General features: G+C 41.0%; 1 protein-coding gene across 1 annotated transcript in view; it reads right to left on the bottom strand.

The window, feature by feature from the left end:
- LOC124606120 (meiosis-specific with OB domain-containing protein) overlaps nt 1-22,640 on the bottom strand; it is a 249,243-nt gene that overhangs the window by 23,650 nt on the left and 202,953 nt on the right. The gene's annotated exons all lie outside the window — the stretch shown is intronic.

The raw sequence follows: 22,640 nt of genomic DNA, 5'->3' as shown, positions 1-22,640 counted from the left end.
CTGTGGATGGTGTGATGTGAAAAGTAAATTATAGTTAGGATAACTGGCATCTTGAGAACAGATGAGAAGTGGGAGGGGGAATGGTATGTTACAGTACAGCAACACACATTTGGTTGGTATGAAAAGTATGGAAGAAGAAGAAAAGGAAAAAAATAACTCTTGTTTTCAACTCCAGTTTTAAAGTCATGTGAATAGGTGAGTAATTACAAATAGAATGTTGCCTCAAACATCTCCGACAGGTTAACGCTATGTATCAGGCTATATTTTCTGACTGTCTCTCTGCCATGTCTCTTTGTTTTAGAGGGAGCAGGGAAGGAGAATTTTCATCTCAAGCCTGTATGTGGACCTTAGTCACCCTGAATGGTAAGCACCCCATAGAATTTGACATATAGCTGGCTATAGGCATGGAACACCCAGGGTTCATGAGCTGCTTACTTTCCAATTCTACCATCCTACAATATTGTAAATCCTGGGCAATACAGCACAGTTGGCAGGACATAGTGTCTTGGAGAGCAGAGATCTTGGTTTAACATCATGGACTGCATGGATGGTACATGTCTCTATAAAAAGAAATCAATGTAAACTGCTTGACCATGAGACCGATATCCGTTCACATGAAAAAGCTGTTAAATAGATTACTGGTAACTCTGCAGTGCCTTCCATACTTAAGTTACATTAAACTTTTCCAGATAACTGGGACTTTGTCTAAATTGGCCTCTTGTTCCCTACCAACTTTAGAAATGAAATAAAATATTGAAATTCTACTAGCGCATAAACTCTTAGCAGATTGGACGTATCACTGGTAGGTATCAACACCCCATCCATCAAGAGAGCACAGAAGGATTCCCACTCCCAAAAACTGCTCTGTTAAAATGAAGATACAGCTCTGGCAGAACAGACACATCTTCAAAAAGAGAAAAGAGGACCGCTAATGACATTTGAGAGGTGTGTGTGTGCACTATAGTGGTGTTACTGCCACTGCTTATACTATGTAGTTTATTGCCATTACCGCTACATAAAAGACACCAGGATTCATTGTAATTCACTGGTTTTCATTCCTAATAGACCACATTTCAGTACTGTAGCTGTGGTACCTCACTTACCTTTGGAAATGCTGATACTGCATCACCTTCCAATGTATATGGTTTGGCCAGTCTGTCCTTGTCCAATGGTGAATGGTGAACAGTGCTGAGTTCACAAACAACTGGGCTCAAGACAGATGTGTATACTGGCCACACAGCTGTTTTCTTATGCCTTAACGGCCAATATATGGTATTATCCATTGTAATACTGCATCTGAGCCTAGCATGGGATGCCTAGTTTTTTGCACCAATGGCTAATTTTGCTGCACAGTCAAGACAAATGCAAAGATTGTGTGTGCTGGGTTTCTGTGCTACAGCATTAATTGAATGTTGATTCCCCTAGGAAAATACCAGGCAAGTCATGAAAAAAACCCAAAAGCCATCAATATGTTTGCCAGGAGGCCTCTTCCGAGATTTAAATGAGTTGTTTAACACAGCAGGTGCAACTTGTTGAAACTTGTATCTCATATCAGCATGAATGTCACTCACTGGCTGGACTGAGGCCATCCTTCGTTACTTTGATCACCTGACTGAATTGAGAAAGATAGCTTACCTTGCATACAGGTCGGAGGTTTCTTGGCCTCCATTTTCAAGAAAAGAATTATGGGGCTTCCTTCAATGTGTCAAGAGTTTACTACACACAAAAAGAAACTACTTTGGTAGCAGAGTACATTATGAGGGTACATGGTTGTTTTTAGATTAGAGGAAACTCTTAGTTGTCTTATTTATGAGTTATGTATCAAAAACAGAGAAAAGAGTACGTAAACCACTGCACTCTCCCAAGGGAAAATGCTACGACTAACCCCATGCAAAGTTAAACTCCTGATGCTTAAAATTTACAATAGTGTAGGGGCACAAAAGATCAAAATTTGACTCGTTGAAAACTTGTCATGCTGCCCCCATCCAAAACTCGGGTAAAATATGTGATAAACTGGAGTTGTATCAGCCTGTCACCTTCTACTGTGTTTGGTGAAGATAATGGAAAGGATTATTAAACAGCAGTTAGAATGGTGGAGTGAAAAAAAGAAAATATTACTTAAAAACAACAAGGAAAAGGGATGACTGAAATCCTTTTATGGTTAGCTGTACCTAAATTTCTCTTGGAATAATTATACGATAGTTGCACTCATAGACTTGACTATAGCATAGGATAATGTTACCTTGTCAATTTTAGGGGAAAAAAGCTGAAGAAACTCCAGATTCCAAAACCACCATGTGTAACATTGTAAGTTTCCTGAGAAATGAGAAAAAATTAAGTTGCAATATGGAACTACACTAGAACCCGGAGAAACTAGCAGAGGACTCCCACTGGGATCAGTCTTGACTCCCTTATTATTTACTCTCTACATTGCAGACCTTCATGACCTCTTTGCCAGTGACAACCAAATATTACAATATACAGACATCTTATGTGTATATTCTGAAGACAGTACTCTTCAGTCCTGTCATCTGAAAATGCAGGCTCATCTCATACATCTGTATGAGTGGTGTACAGAAAATGGCTTCAAAATATCTGACAGCAAGCCTAGCTTATGGTCTTTACTCGCTGTAGGATTCCACTTACCCAAACAATGCAACTGTGACAACATATTTGTACAGTTGTGGGGAAAACAACTCACTCTCTTTGGATGATTATTGATGATAAATTAAGATGGGCTCCTCATATCCAACACATCATTACCAGATGTCAAAAAGCCTGCAGTCTCATTGGAGCAACAACTATAGTATGGTTGGGCTCTGATTGGCAGACAGCAATGAATTTATACTGGTCCATAGGACACTCTTTGACACCTGTGCTGTGGACCAGCATCAGACAACATGCTCCAAAGACTTGACGTTATGCAGTACAAAGCCTTGCGTATAGTTACACGGGCATTTGTAACCAACGTATTACTGGTTGAAGAGAATGACCCACCATTAAAGCTGCAATGAATACTCCTCCTGCAAGAAATTTCTCTCATGACTTTATTTTGTCAAATACACTCCTGGAAATTGAAATAAGAACACCGTGAATTCATTGTCCCAGGAAGGGGAAACTTTATTGACACATTCCTGGGGTCAGATACATCACATGATCACACTGACAGAACCACAGGCACATAGACACAGGCAACAGAGCATGCACAATGTCGGCACTAGTACAGTGTATATCTACCTTTCGCAGCAATGCAGGCTGCTATTCTCCCATAGAGACGATCGTATGGATGCTGGATGTAGTCCTGTGGAACGGCTTGCCATGCCATTTCCACCTGGCCCCTCAGTTGGACCAGCGTTCGTGCTGGACGTGCAGACCGCGTGAGACGACGCTTCATCCAGTCCCAAACATGCTCAATGGGGGACAGATCCGGAGATCTTGCTGGCCAGGGTAGTTGACTTACACCTTCTAGAGCACGTTGGGTGGCACGGGATACATGCGGACGAGCATTGTCCTGTTGGAACAGCAAGTTCCCTTGCCGGTCTAGGAATGGTAGAACGATGGGTTCGATGACGGTTTGGATGTACCGTGCACTATTCAGTGTCCCCTCGACGATCACCAGTGGTGTACGGCCAGTGTAGGAGATCGCTCCCCACACCATGATGCCGGGTGTTGGCCCTGTGTGCCTAGGTCGTATGCAGTCCTGATTGTGGCGCTCACCTGCACGGCGCCAAACACGCATACGACCATCATTGGCACCAAGGCAGAAGCGACTCTCATCGCTGAAGACGACACGTCTCCATTCGTCCCTCCATTCACCCCTGTCGCGACACCACTGGAGGAGGGCTGCACGATGTTGGGGCGTAAGCGGAAGACGGCCTAACGGTGTGCGGGACCGTAGCCCAGCTTCATGGAGACGGTTGCGAATGGTCCTCGCCGATACCCCAGGAGCAACAGTGTCCCTAATTTGCTGGGAAGTGGCGGTGCGGTCCCCTACGGCACTGCGTAGGATCCTACGGTCTTGGCGTGCATCCGTGCGTCGCTGCGGTCCGGTCCCAGGTCGACGGGCACGTGCACCTTCCGCTGACCACTGGCGACAACATCGATGTACTGTGGAGACCTCACGCCCCACGTGTTGAGCAATTCGGCGGTACGTCCACCCGGCCTCCCGCATGCCCACTATACGCCCTCGCTCAAAGTCCGTCAACTGCACATACGGTTCACGTCCACGCTGTCGGGGCATGCTACCAGTGTTAAAGACTGCGATGGAGCTCCGTATGCCACGGCAAACTGGCTGACACTGACGGCGGCGGTGCACAAATGCTGCGCAGCTAGCGCCATTCGACGGCCAACACCGCGGTTCCTGGTGTGTCCGCTGTGCCGTGCGTGTGATCATTGCTTGTATAGCCCTCTCGCAGTGTCCGGAGCAAGTATGGTGGGTCTGACACACCGGTGTCAATGTGTTCTTTTTTCCATTTCCAGGAGTGTATGAGCCCCTTGACAAAAAATCTGGTAATTAACATTCTATTGTGAATGAAGAAGACATTGGATAAATAAACAACCACAACCTGTATCCACTGAATACATGGAGATACAGGCATTAAGGCACTAGGTGTGGAAAAGTTTTTCCTGCACTACAAAAGACCACATGAAACATCTACTCTGCAGGTCGATGCCAGAACAAATTTAACTTTTCAAAATCAGGAAGAAACTAATACAATAGCAATGGAATTTCTGTCTCAGTATCACGATGCATTTGTAGTGTATACAGATGGGTCCAAGTCTAGTAACGGTGCTGGTAGTGTTTACTGAGTACCCTGAAGCCAAGGACAAGGCCTCCACAAGCTGGATCAACACTCCATTATTATGGCAGTTGAGCTGATTGCTATTTTGGAAACCCTACTGTTCACACAGACAACCACAGCAGGCACAATAGTCATAATCTCTGATAGTATGTCAGCCCTGCAACTGATCAACCATCATAATAGTTGTGCCAACCCCATAGTTGCAGCAATTGTTGATATTGTGTTTCAGGTGCAAAGGAACAGTCACATCATCTTGATGATATGGATGAAGGACCAGATTGGAATATGTGGAAATGAACAAGCAGGTGTCTGGGAAAGCAGGTATCTCTGCATGGAGCTATTAAATATGATAAACTCCCTCTCACACATATGATACTCAAGCTCAGCAAGTGGTTGTCCATTGACTGGGGAGGGGAATGATCGTGGAGATCTAAAATCAGAGGCAGTCGTTATCCACTAATTCATCCCATGATTCCAAGAGTGCCATGGTATAATAAGGTGCAAACATCAAGGGGCCTCACAACAGTTACAGCATGGCTGAAATTTAATGATTGGAAGTTCAACGGACACCTCTATCGGCTCAACCTAAGTGCCACCACTCTATATATTTGCAGAGAGGAAGAAGATCCAAACCAAACATTTCTACTATGTCCTTGGAACACTTATCACATAAACATACTTGCAAGTAATCTTTGGGCTCTTGGTCATCAGTTCCCAAGCAGCCTCCAAACCTTGTTAGCATCTAACAATATAACACTGCGTAAAATACTGTACGAGTTTGTCAACAGTGCCAACATCAAGATATAGCCCCCTGGTAATGCTCTTGGTAATTCAAATGCTCAATTCGCTGACTATATTCCCTTGTGCTACTCAGCAGAATATGGAATGCTCAGCCTCTAAATGTATGTCACTATTTACCTCCTACACGTACATGTCTGAATACTGGTGCAACTATACATATGGCTGCAATATACAAATTTTGTTCTTGTAAACTGTTCTTCTGTTCTGTCTAGAAGGATTCTATGCACCTGCACAAATATTCAGTTACCTGTCTGCAGTTTTTGAAACAATTTTTGCAGGTCATACAAAAGAACATTTTATTTTAACTTAGATATATAGTCATTAATATTGGATGGAATTGGGTCTATCCCAAATGTGTACCAACAGTGATTTATCATTATAATTGTGTTGCCAGTGGTAGTTTTATAGTATATTACCCCTATGTACTATGTGTTACATTTTTGTCTTGTTTACTCATTCTAGTATACTATGGTTATAAAATTAATTTTTTGCGAGAATCAGCCTTGTGTTAAGCGTTTATTGTAATATATTAATTTCATTGAATGGAAAGATGTTCACTTATTTTAATTACATTTTTATACATTGACACCATCTTGCGGTGACAATTTTTGTCAGTCCCCTTACAGTAGATGGATATTTGTTAGATAATAAACTGGGTGATGTAATAGCTATAATAGAATGTTGTTTGGCATTTGAAACTACATGTCAGTCATTTGTTTCAATACTTACGTATTTCAAAACATAAATTTTTCATTAACATCCTATAGTGCTGCCATCTGGCAGCTTCTTCACCGAATACTTTGATTTGTGCAGCAAGACAGTCTGCACTAAGATGTCACCAAATAATGTGGACCAGATATTTTGTGTCCATGTTAAGACAGATCCAGTTTTGTTTTTACCTAATAATATGTTATAGATATTTTGGTGAGTTCCATCCCAATTTTTGAGATGTGCATTTCCTGTACTTTATCAATGTTTTTTTACTGAGTGCTTGCTTCTTCTGTTTGTACAAAGTATGTTTTATGTAACTGTACCAATGAATTTTTACAGATACCTTTCATGTATTTCTCTTGTAGAGTCTTTGAGAATGGCATCAGACCAAAATGCATAAGGAACTATAAAATTAATAAATACAGTGGTCAAGACTAATATCAGTTTTTCAGCAAACTATAAAGGCAGAATTCCTAAGAAAAATCCTGGAGATTATCACATGTAAATTTCCTGACCATTACATTGTATTAGATGGAGATTTTAATTAGACAGCTATAAAGTATTGCTCTAACACAGTACAATCAAGAAATGTAAAAATAAATTTGGCAATATCGAAAGTTTGTTGTAGTGCCATTGTTGCTCACAATATAAGTAAGTGATGTGATGGAAGTTCCATGAGGCTATTTGTGGTTGATGCTATTGCATATATAGGAAAGTTCGAATGTTAGAAAATTGTAGTAAAAAAATGGGACAACATACTAAAGTTGTGCTTGGGGCAGGAACTGATAGTTGACCCTCAACATAAATAAATGTAATATATTGCACATAAATAGTGATAAGATCCATTAACATTTGATTAAATGATTAGCAATAAATCACCTGAAGAGTAACAACTCTACAATTATCTAGGAATAACTGTCTGGACTGACACTAGTATCAGAGGTTTTTCCACTGTGTGAATGGGAATAACAGTAAGTGGGGCAATGGAGTCATTGAAGGACACGGCTTAACCTGCCAAAATGGAGGTATATGAAGTGAATTAAGTGATAACAGTGCAAACTGTTCAGATGTGACAAACTAACAATGTAATGAACATGCAGTGAAACTGTAAATTTGTGCCATACTAGGACTCGAATGCAGATTTCTTACTTTTTCCAAGTTGTTATCATAATCATGAGGCAAGCCCCCAATACTAACATAAACTTTTATTGTCACTGATGTTTCCAGCTATTATTTCTGACCATTTCAACCAGAGATTCTCCTTCAATATAGCAGGATTCATCTTTGGCATTCTAGTGTAGAAGTTGTCACAAAATCATCCAAGAACAAAATCTGTGCATTTTGTATATTTATTTATGTGTGTAAGCCAACATCCTGGTTTTTTCCCCCTTTGTGTGTGAGTAGGACCACGTTAGTCTCCAAATTTTTGCAATAGTGTCCTCATTTATACAATTGTTCCTCTTAATTTCAGTGCATATCTACATAATTAAAGATATATTTTTGAGGATCTTTGGTAGTTCAGGAATTCTGTATACAACATATTTCAAAGTAAATTGAGGCTTGTGAGCTACAGTTGTGTATTCTGTTTATTTTGACAGCAGTATCTTTCTTGGAAAATAATTTTCCTGCAATCACAGTAGGTATTTACACCATTAGTGCAATATATTCCACATTTTGTGACTCCGTGACCAGTTTGCTCTAAGGAAGAATCCAGTATCTTGCAATCATTATGTAAACACAGCTCAAACACAGTTGACAGCCATGGCATAATATTGTGTTTGTGGAATCTATGAGCTTAATTTTCAAGTTAGGCCCTAATTGTTTACTGTTCAATGTCACACTGCACTAGACAGAATGCAGCCTCACTATGAATGCTATTCTCAGGCGTGGAAAGAGTTACTTACTCTACACAGCTGGAAACTGCCTAGATTGCTGTCATGTGATTAGACACTGCTGTAAGTAGATGTACTAGTTTAACTACCAAGAGTCACATACCAAAGGTATGTCAAGCACTATTCTCGCCTGTGGATACTGTCTCCATTTCACAGATTAGATGACCTATCTCTTCTCCAAGCACCATCCTCTCTTGTGTATATTGCCTTCATTCCATGGAGCAAAGGATGTACCTCTGCCCAACAAGTAAACAGTGAATGGTGAGTCAATGATAGGAGGGTCCAGTACAGGTAGACAGGGACAAAGGAGAGCTCCAGGTACTACACTCATCCCCATTACTAATAGGTCTGAGGTGCTGTCTCCAATGGAAATGGTAACCAAACCAATGAAACACACTTCAGCTGTAGGGCAGCCTGCTGCATCCTGAGTCATGAGGAAGCAAATGCAAAAAAGTAAGAATCTGTTAATTGTTGGAAATTGAAACATACAGCTAGTAGTGGTACCCCTTATGGGAATGACAGCAAGGTATAAAAGGAATAATCTTGTGTTGTGCTTTCAGTGTCTGTGGGCCACATTAAACATAGTGAAGTAGCTGTTCTGACAACCACTGAGAGAGCAGGGGTGCAACACCCCAGAGGATTGTGGTGTATGTTGGGACAAATGTTGCCTGTCATCTGAGCTCCGAGATCGTACTGTGACTGGCAAAGATGACTAGCTTTGCTTACAGAATTTCAATGAAGCCCACAGTCTGCAGCATCATCAACAAAACTGATCATGCCCCCTCATTCTGAGTTGAGTGGAAGGCGTGTGCAAGACATAAAAGGTTCTGTGACAAGCTAGGCTGTGACTTTCTTGACCTGTGCCATGGGTTTGGGTACTTTAGAGTCCCTCGAAATGGGTCAGGTGTGAACTAAATATCAGAGGTTCTTACTCAGTTGGCTGACTGTGTGTGATGAGCACACAAAAGTGTTACCTAACGTAACTCTGCATTCAGTTCAGATAACAATAGCTGAAGAACACTCCAGAGTATTAGCAAAAAGACACAAAGAAATGCCCCTCACAGATAATACTATTTTAATCCTAATGATCAACTGCTGCAGCATTTACAATAAAATTCCATAGTTTGATGTGCTCCTAAATAGCAGTGGAAGCTCCACATAATGCAAGATACAGAAAGCTGACTAAAACCTGAAATTGACAGAAGTGAGAGGTTTGCATTATATCAAACTATTGGAAGGATAGGCTAATGGGAATGGAAGTAATGTATTTGTCACAGCAGATAAAAAAAAAAATTCAGATCCTCTGAGAAGAAATTGAATCTGCATATGAGATTGTTTGGGCAGGACGCAGTATCAGTTGTGGGCATAATTTATAACTTGGCCAATTCTACTGACCACCAGTCTCTCCCCCAAGATATAACTCAATAGTATGTATTATTTATTGACTAATCATTCTCTGATGATTTTAAGAGACTTTATCATCAAACAACCAATTAAGATGAATGTGGAGTGTTGTTGTGATAAGACTTCCTGTGAAATTAACTAAATCATTCCACTGAAAATTGCTTAGAGCAGATAGTTTGAAAGCTTACCAATGATGAATATATATTAGATTTAATGGCAACAAATACATCTAACTATTGGGGGATGTTCACCTTGCAACTGGCATCAGTGGTCATTAGGAAGTTGTAGCAACAATGATTAGCAAGTTAAGAAGATGAACTAAAACAAGCAAAAAGATTTCCATTTCAATAAAGTAAATAAAGAGGCAGTAGTAGTGTCATCTCTGAAGGAAGAACTCAAAACCTTTTGCTCTGGGCTTGGGCATGTAGACAAACTGTGGTTAAAATTTTGGAAAATAATTGTCAAAACAGTAAATAAATATGAACACTCCTTGACATAAAACCTGCCTGGCTGCCGCAGAGCCTAAATCTGTGCCAAACGCGCGTTGGGACAAATAACCTGGCCACACTGATAAATATTCTAAGTCCAACAATCTGCACTATCTGGCAACACTGTACACCACGGCACTTCCTGAAGGAAGTATTGCTACCAGTTCAGGTGAGTTTGTTCCACCTGTGGCCTTGGTCTAACGATAAAACACATCACGTCCGAAAGTGAAATCTCATGATAGCACCTTTCATCTGAACGTTGAATTCATGAGTGAAATGAATTTCACTGATTGTTGGCAGACTGTCTGTCTCTGAACACCACACATGCCACAGTATCCGGGCCCATTTACTAGTTCCCAGCAGTGGCTGCCATGTTGATGCTGTGCTCCCTTGTTGAAGGCCCCTGCTACTGCTAATTGCTTTGGGTGGTATAAAATGCTTTAATGCTGTGGAGTGGCGCTCCTACAATATCCACAATTTGCATTTCATGCTCAAATGGCTCTGAGCACTATGGGACTTAACTACTGAGGTCATCAGTCCCCTAGAACTTAGAACTACCTAAACCTAACTAACCTAAGGACATCACACACATCCATGCCCGAGGCAGGATTCGAACCTGCGACCGTAGCGGTCACGCGGTTCCAAACTGATGCGCTTAGAACCGCACGGCCACACCGGCCGGCATTTCATGCTCAACAGCAAAGAAGGCATATGACTGTTTTTAAAACGATGATGTTTCTATTACACTAATACGGCACAAAACTGTCTCTATAGTTTGTGATTGGATTAAAATACTTCACTATGTTGTTTAATAGTATTAAACACTTCTCTTCCTTTTATAGGTGGTTCTTCACTCAATTATTTCGTCAGAAATTCATGTGTTAATGTCAAGCCACAATAATTATTGGTGGTGCAGTGAGTTTCATTGTTGTTGTTTAATTCCATATGGTAAATGCATGTAATAAACTGTGTGAATACTTTTCAGTGCATGATAAACAGCAAGGAGGCACACTGCACGTTTTGAGGACCATGTATGGATTCATGGAGAACTTAATGCTAATAGAAAGAGATTTTTGAGGTATGCAATTAAATTTAAACCAACAGAACTATCCATATTCAAAGCTACTCTTAGGGGAAGTGTCAACAAATATCTGTGTGGAGTGCGTAATTGCTGTTACAGAAATCAAGCACAGATAAGTTTGTTAATCAGTATGTTCCCTTCATACCTATTCTCCTGACATGCAGATTCTACGTGATGGTCAAACTTCAAATTTGTATTGTTGACAGGTGATTCAGTTCTCTTCAGGGACATTTGTATAATACCGCAGCTTGATAATCGTCAGATATCTAAGGTCATTAAAACAGCTTGATGAGTCAAGAATGCGAGAAGACTCAATGTGTAAAGGTTTTCTTTAGATTTCATTAAAGAATTTCTTCTAGCAATTTTCAGCTCCATGAAGTAAAAAGAACTTTCAGTGCTTTGCTACCCACTGCTACCAGAACTTGCAACACACATTGCCGTCACATCATAACACAATATACAGAACCACTGAGCTAACAAAACACGTTGCTAGCAGCAGCCCTATCATATCGCAAGATTGGTCCTTACCCTGACAATGTGCCAATAAACAAAAACATTTGTTTCTTACGCAAAGTACAGAAAACCTGGAATCCAAAAATGAAATTATCTTCCTCAAAGTATCATCTTACACGAAGATTATACAGCATAAGTCATTGAGGTGGAAGGTGGATGTCAAGTGAATTTAGTAGATCTACTTAGTGACAAAGGTGGAAGTATGTGCACTCCCGCAGGATTGCCAAATATTTTCGGCAATGTTGCCAGTTCTTAGCTGTGCTAGAGGCAGTTGTGTAGCAAAATGCTTGATGTGCTTGTCTTATACAGGCTCTCAGATGGAAGGTGCCCACGTTCTTGGATTTATGCTGCGTTATCTCCTGATACTTTTGAACTTCAACTTTTAGGCTATATGTATTAAAGTCCAGAAATTACATTAAACCAGAATTCCTCATTTTGTAACCTTTCCGGTGTGGAAGGAGACAGGTAAGTGTGGTGTCTTATAATAACAATGTAGGGATATCAAAGCTGGTGATATTAGTTTTGCTCATGCAGGATACAGTATGTGAGGAATAAAATACTTAATATTAATAATTTTCAACTAAAGTTTATTTCATTGGAATAGCAAGATATTGGAAATCTTCTTTGCACCTCAAAATTGACTGTCTGTGAGCGTTCTTGTGCATGTTGGCAGGATGGAAGCAAGACAAAATGCAGTTAACTAATTATTCGATGCCATGCAGTAATCAATTCATTTGAGGATTTCAAAGAGAAGAAACTAGAAAATATTTTCATTAACACGGAAAATAATCTACAAATGTGGGCAATGTGCAATTCAGTGCTTTCATACATTTTTCATGTGGGAATATATATATATATATATAATTTTCAACAACAGATGGCGCTGCGGTCTGGGAAACTCTATAGTACGATATTTTCCACATATCCACCATGCGTAGCAATAATATGGCGTAGTCTCTGAATGAAATTACCCGAAACCTTTGACAACGTGTCTGGCGGAATGGCTTCACATGCAGATGAGATGTACTGCTTCAGCTGTTCAATTGTGTCTGGATTCTGGCGGTACACCTGGTCTTTCAAGTGTCCCCACAGAAAGAAGTCACAGGGGTTCATGTCTGATGAATAGGGAGGCCAATCCACGCCACCTCCTGTATGTTTCGGATAGCCCAAAGCAATCATCGAAATATCCATTCAGGAAATTAAAGACGTCGGCCATGCGTAGTGGCCGGGCACCATCTTGCATAAACCACGAGGTGTTCGCAGTGTCGTCTAAGGCAGTTTGTACCGCCACAAATTCACGAAGAATGTCCAGATAGCGTGATGCAGTAATCGTTTCGGATCTGAAAAATGGGCCAATGATTCCTTTGGAAGAAATGGCGGCCCAGACCAGTACTTTTTGAGGATGCAGGGACGATGGGACTGCAACATGGGGCTTTTCGGTTCCCCATATGCGCCAGTTCTGTTTATTGACGAAGCCGTACAGGTAAAAATAAGCTTCGTCAGTAAACCAAATGCTGCCCACATGCATATCGCCGTCATCAATCCTGTGCACTATATCGTTAGCGAATGTCTCTCGTGCAGCAATGGTAGCAGCACTGAGGGGTTGCCGCATTTGAATTTTGTATGGATAGAGGTGTAAACTCTGGTGCATGAGACGATACGTGGACGTTGGCGTCATTTGGACCGCAGCTGCAACACGGCGAACGGAAACCTGAGGCCGCTGTTGGATCACCTGCTGCACTAGCTGCGCGTTGCCCTCTGTGGTTGCCGTACGCGGTCACTCTACCTTTCCAGCACGTTCATCCGTCACGTTCCCAGTCCGTTGAAATTTTTCAAACAGTTCCTTTATTGTATCGCTTTTCGGTCCTTTGGTTACATTAAACCTCCGTTGAAAACTTCGTCTTGTTGCAACAACACTGTGTTCTAGGCGGTGGAATTCCAACACCAGAAAAATCCTCTGTTCTAAGGAATAAACCATGTTGTCTACAGCACACTTGCACGTTGTGAACAGCACACGCTTACAGCAGAAAGACGACGTACAGAATGGCGCACCCACAGACTGCGTTGTCTTCTATATCTTTCACATCACTTGCAGCGCCATCTGTTGTTGAAAATTGTAACTACTGTAATTTCGAAAGTTTGTCCGCCTGCAAATGTACTGTTGTCCCAAGCATATTGCAACAAACGGTGTATTTCTATCGCTGCTTGTTTAGTTTTTATTGCCGTTTCAAATATACCGGTCATTTTTGAAACACCCTGTGTGTGTGTGTGTCTATATATATATATATATATATATATATATATATATATATATATATATATATATATATATATATCTATATATATAGACACACACACACACACACACACACACACACACACACACTCCTGGAAATTGAAATAAGAACACCGTGAATTCATTGTCCCAGGAAGGGGACACTTTATTGACACATTCCTGGGGTCAGATACATCACATGATCACACTGACAGAACCACAGGCACATAGACACAGGCAACAGAGCATGCACAATGTCGGCACTAGTACAGTGTATATCCACCTTTCGCAGCAATGCAGGCTGCTATTCTCCCATGGAGACGATTGTAGAGATGCTCGATGTAGTCCTGTGGAACGGCTTGCCATGCCATTTCCACCTGGCGCCTCAGTTGGACCAGCGTTCGTGCTGGACGTGCAGACCGCGTGAGACGACGCTTCATCCAGTCCCAAACATGCTCAATGGGGGACAGATCCGGAGATCTTGCTGGCCAGGGTAGTTGACTTACACCTTCTAGAGCACGTTGGGTGGCACGGGATACATGCGGACGTGCATTGTCCTGTTGGAACAGCAAGTTCCCTTGCCGGTCTAGGAATGGTAGAACGATGGGTTCGATGACGGTTTGGATGTACCGTGCACTATTCAGTGTCCCCTCGACGATCACCAGTGGTGTACGGCCAGTGTAGGAGATCGCTCCCCACACCGTGATGCCGGGTGTTGGCCCTGTGTGCCTCGGTCGTATGCAGTCCTGATTGTGGCGCTCACCTGCACGGCGCCAAACACGCATACGACCATCATTGGCACCAAGGCAGAAGCGACTCTCATCGCTGAAGACGACACGTCTCCATTCGTCCCTCCATTCACGCCTGTCGCGACACCACTGGAGGCGGGCTGCACGATGTTGGGGCGTGAGCGGAAGACGGCCTAACGGTGTGCGGGACCGTAGCCCAGCTTCATGGAGACGGTTGCGAATGGTCCTCGCCGATACCCCAGGAGCAACAGTGTCCCTAATTTGCTGGGAAGTGGTGGTGCGGTCCCCTACGGCACTGCGTAGGATCCTACGGTCTTGGCGTGCGTCCGTGTGTCGCTGCGGTCCGGTCCCAGGTCGACGGGCACGTGCACCTTCCGCCGACCACTGGCGACAACATCGATGTACTGTGGAGACCTCACGCCCCACGTGTTGAGCAATTCGGCAGTACGTCCACCCGGCCTCCCGCATGCCCACTATACGCCCTCGCTCAAAGTCCGTCAACTGCACATACGGTTCACGTCCACGCTGTCGCGGCATGCTACCAGTGTTAAAGACTGCGATGGAGCTCCGTATGCCACGGCAAACTGGCTGACACTGACGGCGGCGGTGCACAAATGCTGCGCAGCTAGCGCCATTCGACGGCCAACACCGCGGTTCCTGGTGTGTCCGCTGTGCCGTGCGTGTGATCATTGCTTGTACAGCCCTCTCCTAGTGTCCGGAGCAAGTATGGTGGGTCTGACACACCGGTGTCAATGTGTTCTTTTTTCCATTTCCAGGAGTGTATATATGTGTGTGTGTGATGTGAGTTACCAAACGAAAGCGCTGGCACGTTGATAGACACACAAACAAACACAAACATACACACAAAATTCTAGCTTTCGCAACCAATGCTTGCCTCGTCAGGAAAGAGGGAAGGAGAGGGAAAGACGAAAGGACATGGGTTTTAAGGGAGAGGGTAAGGAGTCATTCCAATCCCGGGAGCGGAAAGACTTACCTTAGGGGGAAAAAAGGACAGGTATACACTAGCACACACGCACATATCCATCCGCACATACACAGACACAAGCAGACATTTTCTGTGTATGTGCGGATGGACACGTGCGCGTTGCGCGAGTGCACACCCGTCCCTTCCTCCCCCCAAGGCAAGTCCCCCCGCTCCCGGGACCGGAACGACTCCCCACCCCCTCCCCCAAAAAGATATATTTTTCCCATGTGGAATGGTTCCCTATATATATATATAAAAAAACAAAGATGATGTGACTTACCAAATGAAAGTGCTGGCAGGTCGACAGACACACAAACAAACACAAACATACACACAAAATTCAAGCTTTCGCAACAAACTGTTGCCTCATCAGGAAAGAGGGAAGGAGAGGGAAAGACGAAAGGATGTGGGTTTTAAGGGAGAGGGTAAGGAGTCATTCCAATCCCGGGAGCGGAAAGACTTACCTTAGGGGGAAAAAAGGACGGGTATACACTCGCACACACACACATATCCATCCACACATATACAGACACAAGCAGACATATTTAAAGACAAAGAGTTTGGGCAGAGATGCCAGTCGAGGCAGAAGTGCAGAGGCAAAGATGTTGTTGAATGACAGGTGAGGTATGAGTGGCGGCAACTTGAAATTAGCGGAGATTGAGGCCTGGTGGATAACGGGAAGAGAGGATATATTGAAGAGCAAGTTCCCATCTCCGGAGTTCGGATAGGTTGGTGTTAGTGGGAAGTATCCAGATAACCCGGACGGTGTAACACTGTGCCAAGATGTGCTGGCCGTGCACCAAGGCATGTTTAGCCACAGGGTGATCCTCATTACCAACAAACACTGTCTGCCTGTGTCCATTCATGCGAATGGACAGTTTGTTGCTGGTCATTCCCACATAGAATGCGTCACAGTGTAGGCAGGTCAGTTGGTAGATCACGTGGGTGCTTTCACACGTGGCTCTGCCTTTGATCGTGTACACCTTCCGGGTTACAGGACTGGAGTAGGTGGTGGTGGGAGGGGGCATGGGACAGGTTTTACACCGGGGGCGGTTACAAGGGTAGGAGCCAGAGGGTAGGGAAGGTGGTTTGGGCTCCTGCCAGCGCTTTCGTATGGTAAGTCACATCATCTTTGTTTTTAAATATATTTTTCCCGCGTGGAATGTTTGTTTCCCTCTATATATATATATATATATATATATATATATATATATATATATATATATATATATATATATATATATATATGTATAAGCTATCGCAACCCAAGGTTGCTTCATCAGGAAAGAGTCAAGGAAAGGGAAGGACGAAAGGATGTGGGTTTTAAGGGAGAGGGTAAGGAGTCATTCCAATCCCAGGAGCGGAAAGACTTACCTGAGGGGGAAAAAGGACGGGTATACACTCGCACGCACACACACACACACACACACACACACACACACACACACACACACACACATATCCATCCACACATATGTGTGAGGCAACAATGAAAATGTAAATCGAATGAAAATAGCCAGTTCCTATCAGTTCTAATGTGCTGATCATGAATATCACAAAGACAATTCAAAATTAGCTCTAGTTTTCATTTTACACAGTTTTATTATGGTGAGATAATTATATACAAAGTTTTAAGTTAAGTTTAAAATCAATATGGTTTGTCAGAGTCATAATAACTATAGTTCAATTATTTTATCTTGGTGGTTCGCGCATGCCCGCCCAGACGCGGGAGATTGCTGCATTGCCAGTTGTACGCGCCAAGAGAAGCAGCGCCATAGTATAGTTCACAAACTTACGTTTAGGGGGGAGCGTGCTGTTTATGAGTGCAGACACATGGTGTTTCAACAGCTTTGACACACTTTATCATTCGATTTCACAAAAACTATTTGGCCCAAAAATTTGATTTTTACACATCTTCTTGACTGATACCTTCCCCCCATAAATGAATTATGTTTCGATGTTCAACGCAATTATTGTGCAGCATTAGATGTAGTAAACCATTGCACGAAATTTTGAAGAGTTTGCAGAGGTAAAAGTCCATAGTGTACACTTTCCGTATGGTCGATTTTAATTGCCACTAGAAATTTCAAAAAGTTACATTCAATCGAATAAAATTCATGAAGTAAGACACTTCGATATTGTTTTTAAATAAAGAAAATATTAAGCACCGATCAAAGTTTGAACTCAGAACCTTTCACTTAGCAGCCATACACTTTAACAATTATGCTAACACATCTCGTCGTTCGATATATTCCCTGGAGGACTTTAAAAGATTACGCAAAATACCGACAAACACTGTTGGTATGATTATGAATTACTCACGTTTTATCGAAGTACAACAGGAAATAAACAATTACCGCTGTTCTTTATTGCGAAAAAGCAGTTAGTGAAAATGATACAAACACCTTTCCTTGCTATCGCCTGAATTAGGAGACTTATTGCTTGTTTGGTTTAATTAATTAATAGAATATGAAGCAATTGGTATAAAGAATGCTTTTTCCAAACTTTCTATAAAAGAAAGTCTGCTGTCAAGACATTGCTTTTGTTCAATTACTTTCTTTATGACTGAACGTTTCTAAAACTGAAGACACTCATCCGTGCTCTGCACTGCAGTCGAGCTCTGGCAACGTCGTTCTCTGTTCATTGGCTGACTGTGTTTTGTGACATCAGATGCGCAGAACGAACCTAAACTCGGCCGCCATCATAAATGACGTGCACTTTAGTAACAATGGATTATATTATTGTCCCCGGTCTTACTTGTGTGCAATATTTTGGATGTAAACATTTTGATACCAATTTTAGTGATCTTTTTGTCTCCCTCCTCTGCAGCTTCAGCGGCTTTATTAATGCATGTAACAATTTTTACACATTTGTTTCCAGATTAACTACCAGTTGTTCAAGTTGAGTGCTACTGAAATGAACAAAAATGTCACGGGTTTGTGTTAACAGTGCTGACATATTTTGCTATGTGTGTGGAGAAGTGACATTTGCTTCACAAAAACAGTAAATAACGCCCTTGATTAAAAAAGCTTACAGTTGTTATTTTGAATGCAAAAAAAAATAGGTGATCAGGATAAACCCTGTGCTCCACATGTGACCAGTAACACTTGTGCCACCAACCTCAGGAACTGGATGCAAGGAAAAGGGCGTTCAATGCCCTTCGCAGTGCCCATGATCTGGCGTGAGCCAACTAACCATGTCAGTGACTGCTACTTTCGTATGGTTCCTCCTATCAAGAAGCGAATATCTAAGAAGAAGAAGAAGCGGACAGTGATCTGTCCTAACATTCCATCTGCCATACATCCAGTTCTACATGGGGAAGGATTGCCAATACCTGAATCACCGACAGAGTACGAGATTACTTCTGACGGGGATTCTAATGTCCTGAACTGTGTACATCAGAAGATCCAGAGTTCCTTCCAAATATATCATCGACTGATGATCCACAAAAATTGTCTCAAAATGAGTTAAGTGATCTCATTAGAGATTTGGAGTTCTCTAAAGCTAAGGCTGAGATTTTAGCATCAAGATAGCAGCAGTGCAATTTTCTGGAAAGCAATGTACGTGTTTCAATCTACTGCAGAAGAGCAACAATAAACTCCTTCTTTTAACATGCAATATAGTCTTGTGGCATGAGTAGACATAAATGGCCTAATGAAGGCTCTCAGAATTAATTACAACCCTGATAAATGAAGACTCTTTATTGATCCGTCAAAGTTGAGCTTAAAAGCAGTGCTTTTACATATTGGTAATAGCTTCCTTCTATTCCAGTTGGGCATAGTGTGCATATGAAAGAGTCATACCAAAACAGGAATATTTTACTAGCAGCCATCAAGTATAATGACTCTCAATGGCAGATTTGTGGTGACTTGAAAGTGGTTGCACTGCTATTAGGTATGCTGTTAGGGTATACTAAATATTGCTGCTTTCTCTGTGAATGGGATAGCCAAGCTTGTGCATCTCACTACAGTAAACATGAATGGCCCACCAGAAACTCTCTTCAACCAGATATGAAGAACATTTAGAGTGAACCTCTAGTAAACTCTAAAAAGATTCTGCTCCTACCTTGCACATCAAGTTAGGTCTCATGAAAAACTTTGTTAAGGGAATGAACAAAGATGGCAATGCGTTTAAGTACTTAAGGCAAAAATTCCCTTACTTAAGAGATGCTAAAGTAAAGGAGGGCATCTTTGTAGGCCCACAGATTCGAGAGCCTTTTGATGATACTATTGATGAAATCATACAATGTGATGAGAAGCATGCACTGATCGGGGATGTTTTAAGACAGTCTGTTTCCAGTTCTTAGGGAACAAATGATCAATAAATTACAAGGAGATTGCAGATAACGTGTTGCCATCTTATGAAAAACGTGGTTGCAACATGTCATTGATATGCATTTCTTACATAGTCATCTTGACTTCTTCCACAAAGATTGTGGTACAGAAAGTGATGAACATGGGGAGCAATTTCATCAAGATATTGTCACATTTGAGAAGAGGTATGCCGGAAAGTGGAGCTCTGCTACTCGTATTTTAACGAATTACTGCTGTATTGTAATAAGGGATGTTCCCGAGTATGTGTATAAACGTCAAGCCAAGTGAAAACGGTCATCTTCTGAATTTATCTCTGAACAAAATATGTAATTGTATATACTGTAAATATGGACATTTAACATTTGTAATCCTTCATATATATTTGTGACCAGTTAATTTATATATTTCCTTTTGTGCTTTACATAGTTCTGGTACAAAGTAGACTTACAAAGTATTTTCATTCATGTAAAATTATCTTCATTTTTTCTTAATATTCAATTCAAATCAATTCAATTTATTAGTGTCCTTGTAGTACATCATCAAAATGACATAGGACTGGTCAATAAACATAAAAAAAAGCTAGTGATTCTCACATCAAAGTTTATTTCCATTCTTACATTAAAAACACTGTTTCACACTTTTATAGAAGCAGCAAGTATTTAAATGTGAGCAACTACACATATTTATTATGTCAGGGAAATATTAACTGTGCTTTTATTGTCAATGATTCATAAACTCTTCAATACTGTAAAAACTATTGCTCAATAACATGTTTTTTAATTCTCTTTTAAATATGTGCAGTTTTGGTATAATTTTTAGTTCTTTGGGGAGAGCACTGTAGAGGATTTTGGGTTGGTATAGTACACTTTTGTGATACATAGCTGTTTTATGAATTTCTCTGTGGAAATCATTCCTGTTCCTTGTTTCGTAGTTGTGAAATTCTCTGTTTAATGTAGAAAATTCCTCGTGTTCTTTTAAGAAATATATGCTTTCATATACGTATAAGGATGGCAGTGTCATGATTTTTAATTCTTTGAAAGCATGCCTACAAGAGTCTCTATATCCTATACCTTTTATTATTCTGACTGCCTTCTTTTGTAGGCTAAATGAATGTTTTGTTAGACTGTTGTTCCCCCAAAACTGTACACCGTATCTTAATAAACAGTGCATGAATGAGGAATAAACACATAACACTGTTTTAATATTACATGAACTTTTAAGCATTCTAAGTATATAACATGTTCGACTTAATTTTTTGTTCAATGATATTACATGCTTTTCCCATCTTAAGTGTTCATCAAACCATACTCCCAAGAATTTAGTGTATGATGCTTGCTCAATCTTACACTTACCCAGTTCTACTGTAAGGTTAGTTTTTATTTTATTTGTAATATGTCTGAAGGTGATCCACGTTGTTTTTTTGGCATTCACAATGAGTCTGTTTTCATTAAACCATCTGTCTGCTTCGTCTGTTGCTAATGTGACTTTTTCCTGTAAGTCAGCTTCACTATTTGCTTCAACAAACAAACTTGTATCTTCAGCAAACAGTACTGCCTCTGCTTCAGATAGTTGATTTGGTAGGTCATTGATAAATATTAAAAACAGTAATGGCCCTAATACAGATCCCTGGGGTACTCCGTACAAAACTCTCTCGAATCTTGATGAATATGTCCTATCTGCATGGTTGTCTCCACTTTCTGATACCTGTCCGACAGATATGATTCAAACCATTTGTGGGCAACTCCACGTATCCCAGAGGCATATAACTTCTTAAGCAGTAACTTATGGTTGATGACATCAAAGGCCTTTGATAAGTCTAAAACAATCCACAATTTAATTCCTTCCTATTTATGGAATTCAGAACAAGTTGCAAAAAATTGAAGATAGCTGTTTCAGTTGATTTATTTTTATGGAAACCATTTTGTGCATTAACCAATATTCTATTCTTAATAATAAATTTGTATAGTCTATGATACATTATCCTTTCTATTATTTTTGAGAAACCTGATAACATTGCTAAAGGCCTAAAGTTACTAACATCATATTTATCACTGTTCTTGTAAAGTGGCTTTATAGTTGACATTTTAAGTTTTGATGGAAACACTCCTGTCTTAAAAGATTCATTTACAATTTCAGTGAGATGTGATGCTGTGTTTCTTGCACTTTGCTTAATGACTTTGTCAGGAATCCCATCACACCCACATGACATTTTATTTTTTAACTTATTTATAGCATTTAGTACCTCTGATTCAGTTACTGGATAAAGGAACATTGTCATGTCATTCATGGGGATTTTTACCTTGCTATTGGAATTGCATTTAGTTTTAATTAAATTTATGGCTATATTTGTGAAATGTTTGTTAAATATGTTGGCAATGTGAAGTGGGTCCTTAACAGTTTTACCCCCACTTTTAATGACAAAGCATCTTCTCTTTTGTGTCTACCTATATTTTTATTTATTACCTCCCAAGTTGACTTCATTTTGTTGTTACCTTTCTCAATATATGAATCATTATCAAAATTCTTAGCTGCAATTATTACTTTATTGTACAGGCTTCTATAACATTTCACATGTGCTTTCAGTGCTACAGTCTTCCTGGCTGATTTATTTAACTTTCTGAGAGTG

The sequence above is a fragment of the Schistocerca americana genome, chromosome 3 (genome assembly GCF_021461395.2).
Source record: "Schistocerca americana isolate TAMUIC-IGC-003095 chromosome 3, iqSchAmer2.1, whole genome shotgun sequence".
Classification (NCBI taxonomy): domain Eukaryota; kingdom Metazoa; phylum Arthropoda; class Insecta; order Orthoptera; family Acrididae; genus Schistocerca; species Schistocerca americana.
The sequence above is the reverse complement of the archived record's forward strand: the minus strand, read 5'-3'. Positions and strand labels throughout refer to the sequence as shown.